The 18502-nt window shown below is 34.6% G+C and overlaps 1 long non-coding RNA gene across 1 annotated transcript; it reads right to left on the bottom strand.

Moving 5' to 3' along the window:
- Positions 1-1220: 1220 nt before the first annotated feature.
- On the bottom strand, positions 1221-8247 carry LOC147915111 (uncharacterized). Its single transcript, XR_015554377.1, has 3 exons — positions 8137-8247; positions 3016-3163; positions 1221-1524 (listed from the first exon to the last, which is right to left on the bottom strand). It is a non-coding gene; the product is annotated as an uncharacterized LOC147915111 (long non-coding RNA).
- Positions 8248-18502: the final 10255 nt, after the last annotated feature.

The following is an 18502-nucleotide window of genomic DNA, read 5'->3' as shown; positions in this document are numbered from 1 at the left end:
AGGGAAACAATATTTAAAACTTACTGAGTGTAACTGATAAACTCTCATCACTGCTGTAGATTTATAATTATTGAATTATGGTTGTTTTCTGAAGCATGTTTTCTCTTATCCAGATACCATTGGTTGTTTCAATCTCAGACTTTTCCTTATAATCACGTGTTGCTTAACGATGGGGATCCACTCTGAGAAATGTGTCATTAGGTGACTTTGTTGTGCAAACATCATAGTGTATACTTACACAAACCTAGATGGTAGAGCCCACTACACACCCAGGCTATACAGTACTAATCTTATGGGACCACCATTGTATATACCGTCAGTTGTTGACCAAAATGTATGTCATTTTTGAACCCAAACTGGATTCTAATATTTTATCATCTTTCCTTTCTTTCAATAAAGCAGATTAAACTTACTGTATAAGTACACTTCCCTATCTAGGGTTCATTCCGTGATCTTTTCCAGAACTTGGACTCCTTACACCTTTTATCCATTGTTTTAGAATCACTGAGTAGCTGACATTATCTAAAGCATACTGAAATATTTCTTACAGGCACGCACAACCTTGCTGTCCGAGACGATTCATTGTTGTCGTGTCATCCAATCACAGGGTAACCAAACAGAAGAAAAGAGATACAGTATAAAGAACTAATATAGTGACTCAGTTAAACACTAAAAATAGTGAAGATTTATAGTGCTTACTGTGTGGCAGACAATAAGGAAAAGCTGTAAAAAATTATCTAATTTATTTCTCATGATGACCCTACAATGTAAAATTTTTTTCTCTTGCTTTTTTGGATGAGGAAACTGAACAGTGAAGGAAGCAGCTTGCCCATGATCATGGTATGACACAAATTGACAAGTCAAAGCAGGACGTGAAATCTGTCTTCAGACCCACCCAGATCACCACTCTACTAAATTGTCTTTTAAAAGAAAAATGAGCATTTTAATTTCTTTAATGACTTAATAAGTGTTCACCTTATTTCTCATCCTTATTCATTTTACAATGAGTTGATATTAATGTCCTTACACATTGTCCATGTAAAACTGTTACTGGACCAAACATGGGGCCCTTCTTGGGAGTTAAATCAAACTACACCAGAAGTAGTTGTTTCACAAAGTAGAATTTTTATTTGTGGCATGCAGCACAGAAAAATGGAGACCATAGGGAATAATTTCATAAAGCTATGGCCTCCCCCTTAATTGCCGGAGCACAGGGAGGTGGGTATCTTTATTTGGTGTAGGGAATGAGTATTCAAAGGGCAAGTTTCATCGTGGCATGTAGAGATGGGCATAAGCTTGCAAATGTGTGGTTTGAAATCATGCTCCTACATACATCGTATGACCTGGAAATGGCTGCTTCAGCTCACCCAGAGGAGGGGAATTTACAGTGTTAATGAGGGCAGGTTACTTTAGTACAACTCTCTGCCTCTCTGTGCAGATGTCAGTCTTGTGGATGTGGTCTGGGCGAGTCTGGTCCAGTTCACAGTGGCTGGGTCCAGGGTGGTTGTCACTTAGAGCTTCTTCCTGGAACATAGCCGAACACCACATAAGCTCAGAGCCCCAAGGTGTTAGATAAAGGAACACCTGTACCTTTCAAGAGGACAAGAGAATTAGGTCAAACACAGAAGTTACAGTTTAGGCAGGACAAGAGAATCGGGTTAGGGTCCATTTCTGGTGACAAAACTACAGGTGGTTGCATTTGTTTCTGTGTCACCATTAGAAACATTTAAAATCAGCAAGAGAATTGAGATGCTAGAATGTCAAAGGTGCATTGATAAACACCTCTTGTTTTATTTTTCACTATTGTGATGGTTTAGTCAAGTTAGAAACACTGAGCTTTAGATAAAAAGATGAGAATGGATAATAAATTTGGCACATTGAAAGATATTCATTTGGGGAATTAATTTACAATGTTGAAAACATAATTACAGTCTGATTGAAATACATTTTTTTCTCTTATGGACATTTATTTTTAATTTATTAATTTCAATGCTCATTACATTCTGATTACACTCTCTTTCGGCAGGAAATAAGATTTAAAGTGCCTTGCATTGTGTTCATTATTTTTTATACAGAACTTGTAGATTTGACATGTACTTGAATCCACGATACTTTCTCTCCAGTTTCTATTTTCAGTTGATTGTATTTGGGAGGGAAAAAAAAGGACACAGTTGCAAATCAGTCCCTGAAGGATAAGAGCATATTTAAATTGTCGTGAATGGTATATCCGCTGTGAAAGCTTTACTTTTAATGAAATTACCAACATGCCATGTGAATCCTGGGGAAAACGTCACACACGTATCTGCAATTCATAGCTACCTTATAGCCATGTCCTCTTGTCACTTAATACTGACAATCAAGAGTAAATTATTTACGATTTTGTAGGTGAATTAATTTAATAGACATTAGAGAGGACATGAATATAAAAGCAAACTTCTTATTTCTCAGATTGAATTCTCCTGCAACCTACACTTCCACGTACTACACATATGTAAAATGCCTTTCACATGCAGACGTTTTTGGACTTTAATGCTTCAACTGAGCTAAGGCATCATGTTGGCACTTGGCTGCTGATTCCCTGTTCCACATTTGACTTGCTTATACACTGCTAGGAATGGTATGTAGGTGGGTGTGTATACCCGTACAGAAGGTGATGTGCAGTATAGTATATGATGACGTGTCATTGGCGTTAAGAATTATAATAAAGGTCCTTAAGAGCTAAAGTGTTCAGAAAATGATTTGAAAAGCTGGTGGGCAGACCCTGTTGAGGCCTGAGAAAGCAGAAGTCATTCTAGGAAGAATGACATAAATGAAATCGTGAAAATAGATTCAGGAAAGAAATAGTGGACAGGATTGAAAAGTGGTGGAAACAAAGGAAAGCCATATCTACTACCTTTTCATAATAAAAAATAGATTTGATATTCTTCATTTGATCATCAACCTTGTTGTTTTTGTAAAAAATAAAAATTAAGAATCACCAAATGTACAAAGTTATACAGAGGAAAGGAAGGTGACCTTTGAGCCTATTCCCGTGGATCACAACTCGCAGCATTTGGGAGCACATCCTGCTTGGCCTGTACTTTGTTCTCTGTAGGACGAGGGTTGGCAAGAATGAAGAAGACGAATGTGGAGGTCCAAACTTGGAATATCCTGTCATTTTCTCCTGAAACAAAGTAACCATATGGGAGGCAAGCAGCGAAATAACTTAAACCTGGATCAAAGGTTTGTATTTTTCTTGATGATATACATACATTTCAGAAATCTTTCTTTCATTTTCACAATATTCTTACAACTTTAGCTGCCTTCAAAAATCACTGAATGGTGGGAAGGTAAAGGGTGAGCTGGCAGGAGGAGGAATAAAAAAATCTGCCTCAAATCAATAGATAAAATTCTGAGGTATTTTTTTAATTTCTTGGTATTTAGTCATCTTTCACACTTATTCATAAGCATTCCATGATTTGGGAATTACTTGCATTTTAGCTCTTAGAATACAGTATGAGTCTTCCATCCTCATCAGATAGACTTAATTATATGATTGTATACATCAAGTAGGGGAAAGTTCTAAAGTTTCCCAAGGCCACAAGGAAGTGCAAGTTATAAGTAAATAACCTGTTTAGTAGAGGACCACAGGAGACAGGAGAATATTACCCAGTTCAACACACGTATATACACAAACACGTAAATGCACATTCACATACATGTTTTTTAGTTTATACTCCATATATGGTTTTATACTTTCCTTGTTTGCTTTTTCAATTCAATAAATACAAATTTGTGTCATCATTTTATTTATTTATTTTTTGCCAAGGAAGATTAGCCCTGGGCAAACATCCGTGCCCATGTTCCTCTACTTTTATATATAGGACGCCTGCCATAGCATGGCTTGATAGGCAGTGTGCATGTCCGTGCCCAGGATCCAAACCCCTGAGCCCTGGGCCGCAGAAGTGGAGTGCGCAAACTTAACCACTATGCCACCAGGCTGGCCCTCAAATTTGTGTCAGCATTTTAAATAAACCTAAAGTCTAATTTACGGATATAATAATTTATTTTTCTAATTCTATTCTAATAAACATCATGTACTTCTTATGTTTCCATATTATAAATGATACTTCAATAAACAAACTTGTGTGTTGTAATTTGAACCCTTATATCATAAATTTCCTTAGAAAAATAGTTAGAAATAACTTGCCACATCAAAGTGTTAGATTATTTTAAGATTTTTGAAATACATTGCAAAATTGTCATCCAAAGTACCATGTCATCATTTGCTCAATACATCTAAGAGTGCAATTTTCTTTCAGACTTGACAAGAATGAATATTTAAGAAATAGTTAAGAAACTATTATTTCTTACTTTTACTTACCTGAAAAGAAATGTTTTAATGGCATTTTAAACATATGGCATAATTATTTTATAACAATATTGTTTATACTAATTATAGAGTGGAAAAAGCTTAAAGGTCTAACTATAGAAGTGGATACATAATTTTCAGTGCAAGCATAAAATGGAATAGCATACAGTCATTGCAAATCATGTCCTTGAAGCATGTTGAAAGTTACTAAAATTTCTCACATAAATGGAAAAAAGATGAGCCAAGACATCATCAACAGATATATGAATATTTATATATGCTTACCACGTCTGCATCTATATATCATATATTGAAGAAAATATACTAATTAGCTAGCTGGATAATAACATTACAGAAAGATTTTACTTTCATTTTTATTCTTATGGTATTTTCAATTTTCTACATTAATTAAAATCACTTGTGGAAAAAATATTCAAATATTTTATGTACAGATTATTTTCTATTTACATCTCCACTTTGGAAGGTAATAACAGTACATTGTTCAGCAACATGTTTATAAGACTGTCATTCTGAATAGTCACGTGCTTGATATTAAGGATATTTAACTTCTGTTCATCTATATGGACATTTTATGTCATTTTCTGTGAATTTCTCTTATGAGTTTTTTTTCCTTTTTTCTATTATGGTGTTTGTTTTCTGTTTATTTTCAAGGAGTTCAGAATACAGGATAGGGGCAATCTTTTTTCATTTGCTTAAGTCTGTTGTTTGGCTTTTAATTCTTCACAGTGTTAAACCGAAATCCATAACACTGTGTGAATTTTAGCATCACTGCCTTCGTGTCTGTTTCTTGCCCTTGTCCTTTTCCAAGGTGAATGGTGGCAGGAGAGGACACTGATCCCTGACAGCCCCGTTTCTAAGGCCACTGTGTCATCTGGCTTCCTGCTAGTTTTGAAAATATGTGACACTTTTGGAGAACGAAAGGAGGGAGGGAGAGAGAAACCAGAGTATTTCTCCAGGACTCTCTGGGCCTCAACTGTCATCTCTAGCACTGGTTGCATCTCCTCTGTGCTTCTAGATGGGCCACCCGCATTGGCTCCAGCCTTTCCTGGGAGACTTCAGCCCTTGTGATCTAGTAACATCTCTTCCTCCTTCTGTCCCCCAGCCTGGCTATGCCATTGACTCCCCTCTTTCGAGAATTTCTGGGTTTCTACTCTTTCTCCATGGTATCTCAGCTCCTCCCTCACTGTCAGCCCCGCATTTCCTTTACTGTAATTACTTGAAGTGGTTTCTGTTTTCTTGATTAAGCCTTGATTGACACACTATTTGTGGAATAAGCACTGTCTGGTATTTTCAAGTATGTCATTTCAGTTAATCCTCACAAACTTCCAAGATGCATAGTACAGAGATGAGAACAACTGAAGCCCAGAGAGATAAGTGACTTCTTTAGGCCACAAGGTTCTAGTGTAACAGACTGATGATTTGAGGCCAGGTCCTCAGGGTTCCAGGACCACATAGCTGAGCAGTGGAATAGGTCTCACAGAGGCGAGTTGGACCACATTGTGGAGGCCTTGGGTGCCAGGATTGAAAAAACATGAATAAATAGTTGGTGGTATTTTTTGTTTGTATTATGTACTTTCTTAGAAGCAATGCTTAGGGAAAAATAAAAGTTATAAAGTTAAACTCTGAAAGCAGATCTAAATAAAGATTATTGATAATTATCTGATCATTCATGAAAGATATTTTACTACTGAATTCTTAGTACTGAATGATGGTGCTGAGAGGAAAGTTTTGTCTTTTGTGAATCAAAATAATGGTGTTCGTTCAATCACATACAGTTGCATTCATCATTATCAGTGTTGTTGCCTTCGTTCTTCGTCCAAATAATTCCAACAGATATCTTAGGCTTCAGGGTAAGTATGCTGGTTTATAAGTAATGGACTCTGTGGGTGTGTGTGTGTCTTTTTTGCACAGAGGGAGCACCCTTTTGCTAGCACTTTCATTCAGAATGATTCAGTGGCTAGAAGAGTTTTGAGAAAGAGAATTTATGTTAAGGATCAAGATAATTATATGTCTAAGAAAGTGAGACGTCATTTAAAATATCTTATTAACAAAATAGTTCAAGAATAGAGAAAATAGAGAATAATATAATGACTGTCTATGTACACAACAGTCAGCTAAATCACTTACCACTTACTGTGTTTAATTCAAATTATTTTGAAAATAAAACATTAAATGTTGAATGAAATTTGCATATATATTCATCCTCAATCCAACATTCCTTAATTCATTCCAGATAGAAACAGTCTCTTAAATTTAATGTCTATAATTCCCACACATATTGTTATAGCTTGCATCAGTAATCAATACACAGCATGTTGCATGTTTAATATCTTGTTTAAATACAATCATGTCAAATGTATTGTTACATAGCTTCCTTTAAAAAATCACAATATTATGTTAATGAGCTACATGCATGTTGATAGATCATTCATTTTTAACTGCTATAGAGAATTCCATTTGTTCATGAGCATTTAAGATTTATTCAATGGCTTTTTACTTTTATGAACAGTATTTTGGTAAACTGAGTTGTGCATATCTGCATGAGCACACGTGCATGTGAGTTCCTAGAGCATATACCTGATAATGGAAATCTCTGACTAGGGTGACTGTATCTTCAGAGCTGATTGATACTGCTGAAGGATTCCCAACGTGGCGAGACAGCAGTACCATGGAAGTATATGAAAGCTTCCTTCCCCATCAAATCACCAACCTGGTATTAAGTTGCTTGGTATTAGCTGACTTAACTGTTTTGTCAGTAGATGACTTTAAAATGGTATAGCATTTAATTTTCATTGCTGTGGAAAACCAAACATTTCTCAAGTGTTTATTGGTCACTGGTTCATGGCATTTACCTATGTTTTTATTTTTTTTCTATTGGACTGTTAATCTTTTAGTATTTGAGTTTCTAGATGATCTTCATATATTCTGGATGGTAATATTATTGTCAGGGGTAAAGTTCTAAACACTTTCTCCCATCTATGTCTTCTTTTACCAAATTTTATGATGTATTTTTATGGTACAGAATATTTTTATTTTACTGTAATTGCGTCTTTCAATCTTATTTTGTAAATTTTGTGTCTACTTTAAGAAATTTCCCTGTACTGCAGACTATTTTATGTTCTCCCAAATGTTTTAAATGTTTGCTTTTAATATATGTGTTTTTATTCATCTAAAACCAATTTCATACATGGTGTAAAATAGAGATTCAATATTACTTTTTAATATATGAATAATCTATTGTTTAAATGACATTATTGTTATAGCAAGACTTTTTAACTAACTTTTTTCCTTTCTGTTCCACAAAAATTTAATGATCAGATTGTCAATTTCTTTGAAGAAATACATTGAATTTTCATTGGATTTAACCAAATTCAAAGATTAATTTGAGGTCAACAAGTGTCTCTTTAATATTTAATCTTCTTTAGTATAGATTATAAATTTTCCTTTATTTAGGAATTCTTGTATGTCTTTAAATAAAGTCGTAATTATTTTATTAATAGTTATATACAATATTTTCCCATTTTAATTTATTGGCAGCTCGGAGTTTTTGCTTTTCAGCATTTTCAAAATGTATTTTTTTCTATCTTGTATAACTGGTACATAGAAACAAAATTTATTTCCAGTCACAGCTAAATTTTACTTTTTGATAGGTTTCCTCCTCTGGGCACCCAGGGCGACCTCGGGAGCCCGGGGCAGAGGCAGGGACTCGATTGGCACCTGGCAGGCCGCGAGGGGATCTACCTATCAAGCCAGGGGGAGCTTACCGGTGGAGATTCAGAGAAGAGCAGGAAATGCGAGTCCGGACTCAGGTAGCTGGAGGACCCAGGAGCAGTTACATCACTCAAGGTCAGCTCCAGGGGTCTGCCTCCCCAAGCCTTGGCATGCTCGTGATTTTATTGAGTACAGAAGCTTCTAGGCAGGGAGGGAGAAGAAGGAGTAGGGGAGGGGTCCACGCAGCAGTGTGAAATCTTTTTCTGCGAAATCTTCTTTTGTGGTCAGCTAGGTGTTGTCTTCTTTTGCGGTCAGGTACTTTCCTTTGCCCTAATTATGTGCTCTAGCAAAGCAAACAATACAATGTCCATAAAGTCAGGTCTCTCTGGGTCAAACATGGCAAGGAGAATGTCCAAGACCCTTTAAGTTGATCCAGGAGCTCTGATTCCACATCTGATGGTCCTTGGTTCTCCGGCTGTCCACTCATGATGCCTTTACAACTTTTAATAGTTTTTGTGTGTGGATTTTCTCATATTAAGTTCAATTACATAAATTTGTCCATTTTCATTCTTTTGTAAATGAAAAGTGGTTAAATAAGAGCAATTTCATATTTTCCATTTTCTGTATGTACAGTTAAATCATCAATGGAAAAACAGCAGTTTCTTTCTCCCACTTAATCTACAAATTTCTTTCCACAAATCATTGAGTATGTGCTTTAGGGTCAATTTTTAGGTATAATTCTCTATGAAATTTCCCCTTTCACATCAATTTTTTATATTGGCTTGTTTATTCTTTTCAAGTATTCTTTTCTTCTGTAAAATCTGTGTTCAGCTACAGTTTGAACTTTTACTTTTGTATTTCTTATTTGTACTCTTTGATTTTATTAATCAAATGTGCTAGAAGTTTGTCTTACTAGTTTTTGAAGAACTTTGGTAATTTTCTATTATAGCATTTTTTTTAATGGCAGGAATTTACACTCTTATCTTTACTATATCTCCAATGCTGTTTCTTTTAATTGTTTCAGTTTTCTAATCTCTATGTTTGAATGTTCAGCCCTTAGTTTTATTTCTTTTATCTTTTCTATTACAATCATGTAGAGCAGAAAACTTCCTTACAACTATCGCTTAAGCTTGATCTCTGAAATTTTGATGTCTATTGTATTACCATTAAATACTAAGTATTTCATTGTTTTCATGGTATTATTTAGTATATTCTGAGAGTTATTTTGAAGTAATTTTGTTGGTTTACATGTTTCCATGTGTATATACCTTAAAAAGTATCCATAGAGATATTTTAGTGATTTTCTTAATTCTAAGCTGCATTAAGTCAGAGAACATGATCATCACCTACAGTTTTTTAATAAAGGCTAATGTATGATTCTGCAAGATATTGAGGAATGCACTCTTCAAGAACTTTTTTAAATTGTTTTTTCTTTGTTGGCTGCCTTTTTGTTGTTATTATTGTTTTTGTTATTATAACATGTAAGAGTACTATTACTTCCCAAGTTATAGAGAAAAGAAAACATTCCTATGGTATTTCTCCCAGCTACATTTTTCTTGAGTCCCAGCTGTGCATATTTCCCAGTAAGGATAATATACCTAGAGTCTGTGATAATCACAATGTTGAAAGGTTATCTCACTATCTGTTTTTATTTAACACTTAAGTAGTATAATCATCTTGTGTTGTCAATATTTCTGTAGTACAAATTGAAATGCCAGTTGAACTCTTGACTTCCCAGGGAGGGGCCTGTGGTGGAGAAATCTGTATAATATCTAAGAACCGCTGAGATGCACTTTCCATTGCCTTTGAGCAGTAATTTCGTAAAGTATATTTAGCTTCAAGGAGTTCTATAAGAACTTAATGTATTTGTGGCATAATATATGCAATTAAGAGTAACTTCTGGATCACTAAACAACAACTGTATTTACTGGAAAGCTTATGTGGTTATTATCAGCATCTTCTTGAAGTTTTGGAGAATTTTGAAATGAGGCACCATACGTAAAACCAACAAACAAAAACTCCGCTCCCCCAAAAAAGAAAAACAAAACACTGAGTCAGGTAAGACTTGACTGTACCTTAGTAAAGTCCACTTGTGAATATTTATTCTGAGAAGCCAAGAAGATAAAATACTGTTCTTTGATCCAGCTAGAGCTAGAATTGAGGCAAAAGAGTGAACTCTATCTTCACTGAAAAAAAAAGGTCTTTACTCAAAGGAAGACGACTAGACACTGTAGAACGGCTACTGGTGCTGAAATGGAAGAGATCTGATCTAAACCCACTGCATTCTGACTCACACACAGCATCAACAGGCCAATTCAGGTGGCCATGTTAATATTGAAGAGAGGACTAGAGAATTCACCTGTGGACACTTACAAAGAAAAGGGAAGATAACATGTATCTGCATCTTTTAACTGGCGTGCACACACAGTGCCGAGTTTCTCCCCTTGGGTTTACGGCATTCCTTCAAGCAATAAGGAATTCTAATTTATATCAGTTGCATCTTATTAGATAAATAAGATTCTACTTTCATTCTTCAAACCTCCCTATAGTAAAATTAGCACTGAAAAGGCTGGTTTTCATCCACCACCTTGCTGTCTTGTTTCTTTTAATGTAATTGGCAAAGGAAAAAATATTTTATTTTTGATTGGAAAAAGAATGAATTTGGCATTTCAGTATAATAAAGTAAAGCTTTAAGTGAGTTGTGTATCTCATCGAGATTAATCAAGCCTTTCTAATATGCATGGCCCAAAGTTCCTCCTTGGTCTAAATAATTTTAATTAAGCAATTCTACCTTGTGTAGCGGTCATTACCAGGAGATAATTGACTGAATCAGTAATGAAGCATTCGGCGGATGCTAAACAAACAGCAAGGTTAATTATCTGGCAGTGATGTGTGTTGTGGAAGTGCAGTGCTGGCCTTCCATGTTTCCTAATCCCCCGCAGCACCTCTTAGTAAATTATGATAATCCTCACTCAAATATATTGTGCAACTGCTGTTGCTATGCACCACGCAGGGTCAGATCAAGCGATCGAAAACCTCATTTAAATATAATAATGGTGAAATGTGCTTTTAAAATTAGCCTGTTTCTCTTGGGCAGCATGTTTCCTTTCTCTTATTTAATTGTTCCTTCAATTTTAAATTTTGGAATTACTCTCCAAATTCTGCAGGTTGGTACCTGCAGAACTCACAGCAAAGATATATTTTGCTTAGAGACACAGTCCAGAAGGTTTATATGATGCAATATATAATCCCACAGTTTATCTGATATTTTTATATTCACTCAGCTATTGTTTTTCCCTTTCTTTCCATCTTGACAATAAATCTGTTTGTCCTGGGTTACCTGATGAATCAGATTGTTTCAGGAAGCACACAGTTGCATTTTACATTTAGGTGCATTTTGCATTTAATGCCATTCACTTGCTTTTATGTTTTAAAAAAGTAATAGTAATTGTGTAAATATTTTTATATAGCAAAATATAGTATTCGAAATTCATATCAAAAGAATTTCTTTTTAAAGGTAAGAATGAAATATTAATAAAAATAATCTTGATCTAACATGATTTGCTCTTTAACCTGGAGAAATATCAGATGTCTTTCTTTTTGTTACATTATATTTGCTAAGATTCTGAGCATAATTTTCTAAACTATTTTCTTAGATCGTTGGATTCCTGTGTTTTTAAATTTTCTAAACTCTTGTAGAATTTTGGACATTATAATTGGATTCCTATTATCTAAATATACTAAAATATAAACAGAAAATAACTAAATTTGCGTTAGAAGGCATTCAGCAAGCAGTAGAGTCTTCCTTCTCTTCTTTTCTCTCAATGTAAAAGTCAACGTAACATGTGTACCTTGTAGAAATGTTGAACGACATAAAAGTAATGACTAGAAATGTACTCATAGGGGCTGTATTTGAAATATTATTTTACTTTAAGCATATATTCTTGTGAGAATAAAATGGATTAATGCACAGCACCCAATAATTGGTCGGTCACCGTATGTGCTGATTATCCAGTAATGTTATTATTTTCACATATTATGCAAGAGTCAGAACACAATGCGCAGTCTTCAGCTAATTTCTTGGTTATCTGAAAGCCAAAGAAAACAACTTTGGGGTCATAAAAATAAAATGGTGCATATGACTATGGACTTGGTTGGAAGGCCTTTGGTAGCCAAGTCAACATGATGTAGATTTTTATTCCTTTATGGGGCTTAGAGAGCAACCTGGCACTTCAAAACCAAAAGAAATCCAAAACCACTACAGAGATGGTAATGCTAGTTTTCTGCAGTAGAGATGAATGAAGAAAACTCCTTATAGCTGCAATGAAGATGATAGCCATGAAATTTAAGACAGATTTTTCTCCTTTTGAACATGCTTTCTTTCCTAAGAAAAAATAATTTTCTGTGGCTCTTTTTTGCTATTGGTCCATCTTATATAACTGAACAAGAAATCTGGTGTAGCAAACAACAATGAAATCTTCCAAGATATCTTGGAGGCTTCCCAGCTATAATGGAAAGAAAAATATAGCAGAAATCAGAAGAAAATACAGGCATTTTAGTCATGAGCTAAATCTCTAAAGTATAAATTATATTTTATTAAATTTATTTAAAAGTTTTATAATTAATAAGATAAAAATATTTCTCAAACTTTCATTTTAATTATTTCTTTAATACATCTTACAGGATTTTTATTCTCTCTTTTTTCATCTATACATGGTATCATCAACATCATTAATTGTAGTCCATGCATGGTCTTCTTAGTTGCAGGCTATTAGCAAACACCTGTCTCATCTGACCCAGTGATAGTTGACAGTGATAGTTGATTTATCTTAACCAGGTTCATTCACACAGATTTTCTCTCGGGAACAGTGGCAATCTCAATTTAATAAGCTTTAAGAAATATGTATTTTTGCAAGATAACCTTATCATTTTTATGTGCAACAAAATTAACAAAAATATTTTGGCCAAACTAGCAGTACACAACAGTACATTTTAGAAAAGCTAGTGCTAGGTTAACTTATAAATTATTTTAAACATATGTGCTGTTATTAAAAATAATTTAAAGCTTTGTATTTCTCTCTTGATTTGTCCTCCAAATATATAATGTCATAATTCAACTTATGTGTTTTTTTGTATGTGTGTGTGTGAGGAAGATCAACCCTGAACTAACATCTGCCAATCCTCCTCTTTTTTTTGCTGAGGAAGACTGGCCCTGGGCTAACATCCATGCCCATCTTCTTCTACTTTATATGGGACGCTGTCACTGCATGGCTTGAAAAGTGGTGCGTCGGTGCATGCCTGGGATCCGAACCGGCGAACCCCAGGCCGCCACAGTGGAGTACGCGCACTTAAGCACTTGCGCCACCGGGCTGGCCCCTCAACTTATGTTTTGTTTCTTAAAAAATTATCTCACACAAAAAATCATATCAGATTATATGTACTCTCCATCTTTCATGTGATTCACGGAATAATGAGATAAGCTAAATGAGAATTATTAGAAGAATTTTGAGAAATTTAGAGGTGGACATGACCATCTATATACCTACATTTCTATATATATCAACATAAAATTTAGGAAGAAGATCTTCTGCAAATATTTTGAAGAACATCTATACAGTTGAAGTTTCTCAAATCTATTTACCTGAGAAAACTGAGCAGAATTAATCCATAAATAGTCAAAGCAAGGTTATTTTAATGATTTAAAATACCAACAATTTTTAACAGAATCAAAATTAATAGAGATATAAGAATTCCAGCCACACAAATCAAACCAACAAAATTTGAAGTGCAGAAAAATCACATTTTACATGACAAAGACCGTGGAGAACTGTTTTCTTGGTGTCCCATCTGACTAGATCTCCAGCTCCATCCTGCATCTTATGTGGTGCTAGAAGTCTCTTGCATTGATTCTGAAGAGCTGTGAATGAGTCTGTCCAGCCACAAAGAGAGAAAGCTCTGATTTCCTCTGAATAACTTCAAGGAAGAAGACAAGAACTCAACAATTAGTACTAAAACAAGCAACAAGGAAAATGTTGTCAATACAGGACATAAAAGGACTTCAAAGTATCTTATCTAGGTGGGATTAATTATAGATACTTGACTTTGGCCAGAAATATTTCCCCTTAAGATCACATACTATATATAGAAGCTTCCATTTTTGTTAGATAGTTTATGTGCTTAAGACGTTGCTTTGATACAGAAAATGTCTCTGTAAAACAAAGTGAATTAAAGTGTTGAAATCTACCTAATATTTTTGATGCAAAAAGCAGCAAAATAGAAAAGACGAAACAAATTTAAAAAAATCTGCCTACTTTTGGAAAGAGAATTATGAAGTCAGACTACCCATACTCACGGAAATGATGGGACAATGGTTGAAACTCTATGTCTATCTTTGTTATGTAAATGCATGTTTTCACCTGTGGTCCCCAAATCAGAATTTTGAGGGATACTCTAAATTGAATTGACTCACCCATATGGACCCTCCCCCCACAGGCACACTCATACACACACACACACACACACACACACACACACACTACAAAAGCATTGTTTCCAAATGGGTCCACTTTCCCAGTGCTTCAGAATACATACCTGCTAGAAATATCACTGGTTTTAATTCCAAGAAAATGACAAATCTCAATATACCTAGCCAAAGCTAACATACTTATTAACTTTGTTGGTGTTTGTAATGTATTTCCAATAAGAATTAACATATATTTTCCTCTTGTTCTAAATACGGAAGCAAAGAAAATATCTTCAAAGATTTCCACATACATTATTATGTTAAAGTAGATACAATTTACTTTTCCACATATTCTTTCAGTCTTTCAGCCATTTTATAGATATTTGAAAACTCTTTTAGACTTAATTCCAGAAGAGAAACCCAATCAGATTTCAGGTTTGACTCCAGAGTTTCACATTAGTCAGACTGCCCTGCTGAGTTATTAGAAAGTTTTCCTCCCTGGCTCTCTTGAGTTCACTAAAAGGGATAAATAGTTCCCAGTAGAAGTTATTTTTATGTAACATATAACAAATATAAAGTAAAAAAAATTTTCAAAAACAAATCCAGCCTGGCACTATTTAAAAACAAGAAATTTATCTTCTTTTTTTGGATTGCTGTCGTAGCTGCAAGGAAATTTCAACATTCACTTTATCATTTCTCTCCGCGTAAAAATTACTTGTTTTCTCCTATTCTACAGTATTTGTAATACATATTCTATGATGAATTATGCAGTTATAAATACATAAAATGAAGAATTAATAGTTTCTAAATTAAATTATAGTGTGCAGATGACATTGATTATCTATAGTTTTCATTGCACTTCGTCTCTGTCCTGGCTAATCATGATCTAGCTGGCATTAGAGATAGCCCAAATCGTTGCAATTAATATAATATCGGAAAGCATATTGTAAACCAAATCATTTCAATTCAAAAGTACATTTTGTTACATTTGTTTTATTTGAACATCTCAATTGTGCAGTGCATTCCTAAATATTGCTTTCATACCTACTATGCACAAGTAGCTAGTGACACAGACATTCATGAAATATTCACTCTCAAATACATTATGATATAGTGGAGAAAGGCCACTATAATCAGAGTATGCCTAGGGATGCTACGGTTATCTAGAAGTGTGGTTAACCCAGCGTGGCAAGTGGGGATGAGGAGAGGGTGTTCTTATTGAAGAAGTTTACACCTGCTTGAGGTTAGAGAAAGCAGAAGGTGATCAAGAAGAGTCCTGTTAAAAGTATGTCAGGCAACTTATACTATATATGCAACGGCACAAATGTGCGAAATAAAAGAGCGAAATAATTCTGGGAACCGCACGTAGGCTGATATAGATAGAGTAGGGAATTTTTTTGGAGTTGAAAATGGGGAGAAAAAGGGGCAAAAGCATTAAAAGATTTACAAGTGACTCTAAGGCGTTTGGACTTCATAAAGGAAACCGCATTTTCCTTTTATTCTATCAGCCCGAGAGATGGAGCTGCTTACTGCTGACGCTTACCTCTGGGTGTGCTCATTGTTTGTTTGTTTGATTTGGGGGGTTTTCAGCACTTTCGACACCAATGTAAGCACCTTTCTATTTAAATTCCCTCTATGGAATCACTGCCATGGGCTCTGTTTCACTGACTCAGCCTTGACCAATATAGACTATTAATAACAATGTCACCGTGAACATTCTTGTGCATGCTTCCTGATGCACATGTAAAAGTATTTTCTAAAGCCATGTACGGTAGACACTGGCCAAATGGGGCTATTAAGTGCTTCAAATGTGATTATTCCAATTTGGATGTGCTCTAAGTATGAAATAGACACCTGATTTTGAAGACAGTACAAAAAAAAAAGAATGTAAAATATCTAATAAATACTTTTACATTAATTACATGTTGCAATAATATTTGCAATAATATTTTATAAACGTGAGTTTAATAAAATACATTATTAAAATTTGTATCACCTATTTTTCGTTTTTTAATGTGGCTATTAGAAAATTTAAATTTACTTATGGGGCTTGCATTATATTCCCATTTGATGGAGTGGCTCTAAGGTATATATATGATTAGAGATGGAATTGCTAAATCATAGGTGTTCATGTGTCTTCATCTGTGCTAGAAAATGTCAAATGGTTTTCCAAAGTGATTGTAACAATGTATACTCTCATCAGTAGTGCATAAGCGATCCAGTTTCCTCCACATCCTTTCTCACAGTTTCTATTTCACACTTTAGTTTTTGTTAATCCAGTGAATATGCAATGATATTTCAATGCATTTATCTGATCATTAGTGACTTTGTGTACATTTTCACATTTACTACTTCATGTACTGTTTTTGCATAACACCTTCTATTAACATTCGACATTTTTACAAATGTTGACAAGTGAATTTTTATAGATCATGGAGCCCTCCAGAGGAAAGATTCTCTATACACTTCTAATTTTTATGATACGTAGTCATATTTTTGTAATAAATACCTGGTGAATCTCTCAAAACATTAAACACACAAATATTCAAGCAGAATGAAAATAGGAACATCAAATATTTCAGTGAGATTTATGCAGTTTCAGATTTATATTGGGCCAGAGCATGTACTCCAGACTAGACAAATATATTTGAAACAGGTCTGATGCTTTTTACTTTTTAGAAAAGATTGTTAATTCTTCTACTGATGCAAATGTAAAGAATGAATTCCTGTCCGTGGCCAAAGCTTTAACATAACTTACCCAGCCAGCGTTCTAGTTCACCTGTCTCAGGGCTTTAGAGACAGGCAGCAGATGGTTGTTGGAGAGCTGGTTTTACAGCAAATCTTTGTTTTAAGGTGCTGAATCTCTTACGAGAAAAACAAAGCAATTGGGATATATTTACAATTGAAAGAAGCGTTACAATTCAAAGCTGTTAGCAAATTATTGCTTCACACCCATCATAAATTCAATCTATTGAAATTCACCTTGTGATCACTTTTAGGCTTCTATAATCTCAAATGGAACAGAACACTCAAACCACAGGTAGCGTCCGTAGGAGAGGCAAATCCAATCACAAGTCATTTGCTCAGGAACTCGCATTCAGCCAGCTGCTGTGCATGAAACTCCCTTTCTTGGCGGAAGATGCACAGATGTAGTTTTTCCTCTGTACATGGGTCTGGTTGGTAAGCATACAAAAGCCTGGGAAGAAGGGCAGTCATCAGGGAAGTCAGAGAAGCACAGAGTTGATCTCAGCATGCTTCAGTGAAATGTTACCTGTGAGATGCAGTAAAATAGGTAGAGTAAAATGTGTGTGTTCGTGCACATGTGAGCCATGAAAACAGTAAGTAAATGTAAATGATAGACATTATTTTTCAACTTTCATCTATGCCAATTTGAACACTAAATATTCAAACATTTTTGAGACTGTGTCATGAATGTTATTAATTTTCACTCATAAATTTTTGAATTGTGCTAGGCACAAAGAAACAAGATAACTGAAATTATAAATTCTAGGTCTTAGCTTTCAAGATGAGAAAAATGCATCAAAACTAAAAGTAGGTGCTTAAAATATTAGACTTTCGAGATGGACTATAAATCGTTTGACACTATTTTATGAGATGTAAATTTAACATTCAAAATAAGAAACCAGACTAAATTTAACAATCAATAACTCTATAAAAGAGATACATTTCTGTATATTTCTTTTGGAATCTTTAAAGATAGAAAATTATGTAACAGTAAATAATTAAAACATTCATAACTAAAATTTTTATATAATTTATACAACACAATCTCTTCTTTTCACCCAATTACTCTCTTCCTTGAGTTTGAACAGCCCTTTCAGCATGTAACACTATATATTTGCCATTATTATAGCTTACTTGTCTCAAATCTGTCTTCTACCAGCTTGAGTTTCCTAGCAAAGGGACTGTGTCAAATTCTCAGTTGACACAAAGTA

This window comes from Ceratotherium simum, chromosome 15 (assembly GCF_057802395.1).
Source record: "Ceratotherium simum simum isolate JZ-2026a chromosome 15, ASM5780239v1, whole genome shotgun sequence".
NCBI classification, from domain to species: domain Eukaryota; kingdom Metazoa; phylum Chordata; class Mammalia; order Perissodactyla; family Rhinocerotidae; genus Ceratotherium; species Ceratotherium simum.
Note: the sequence above shows the minus strand (reverse complement) of the source record. Positions and strands in the feature narration are given on the sequence as shown.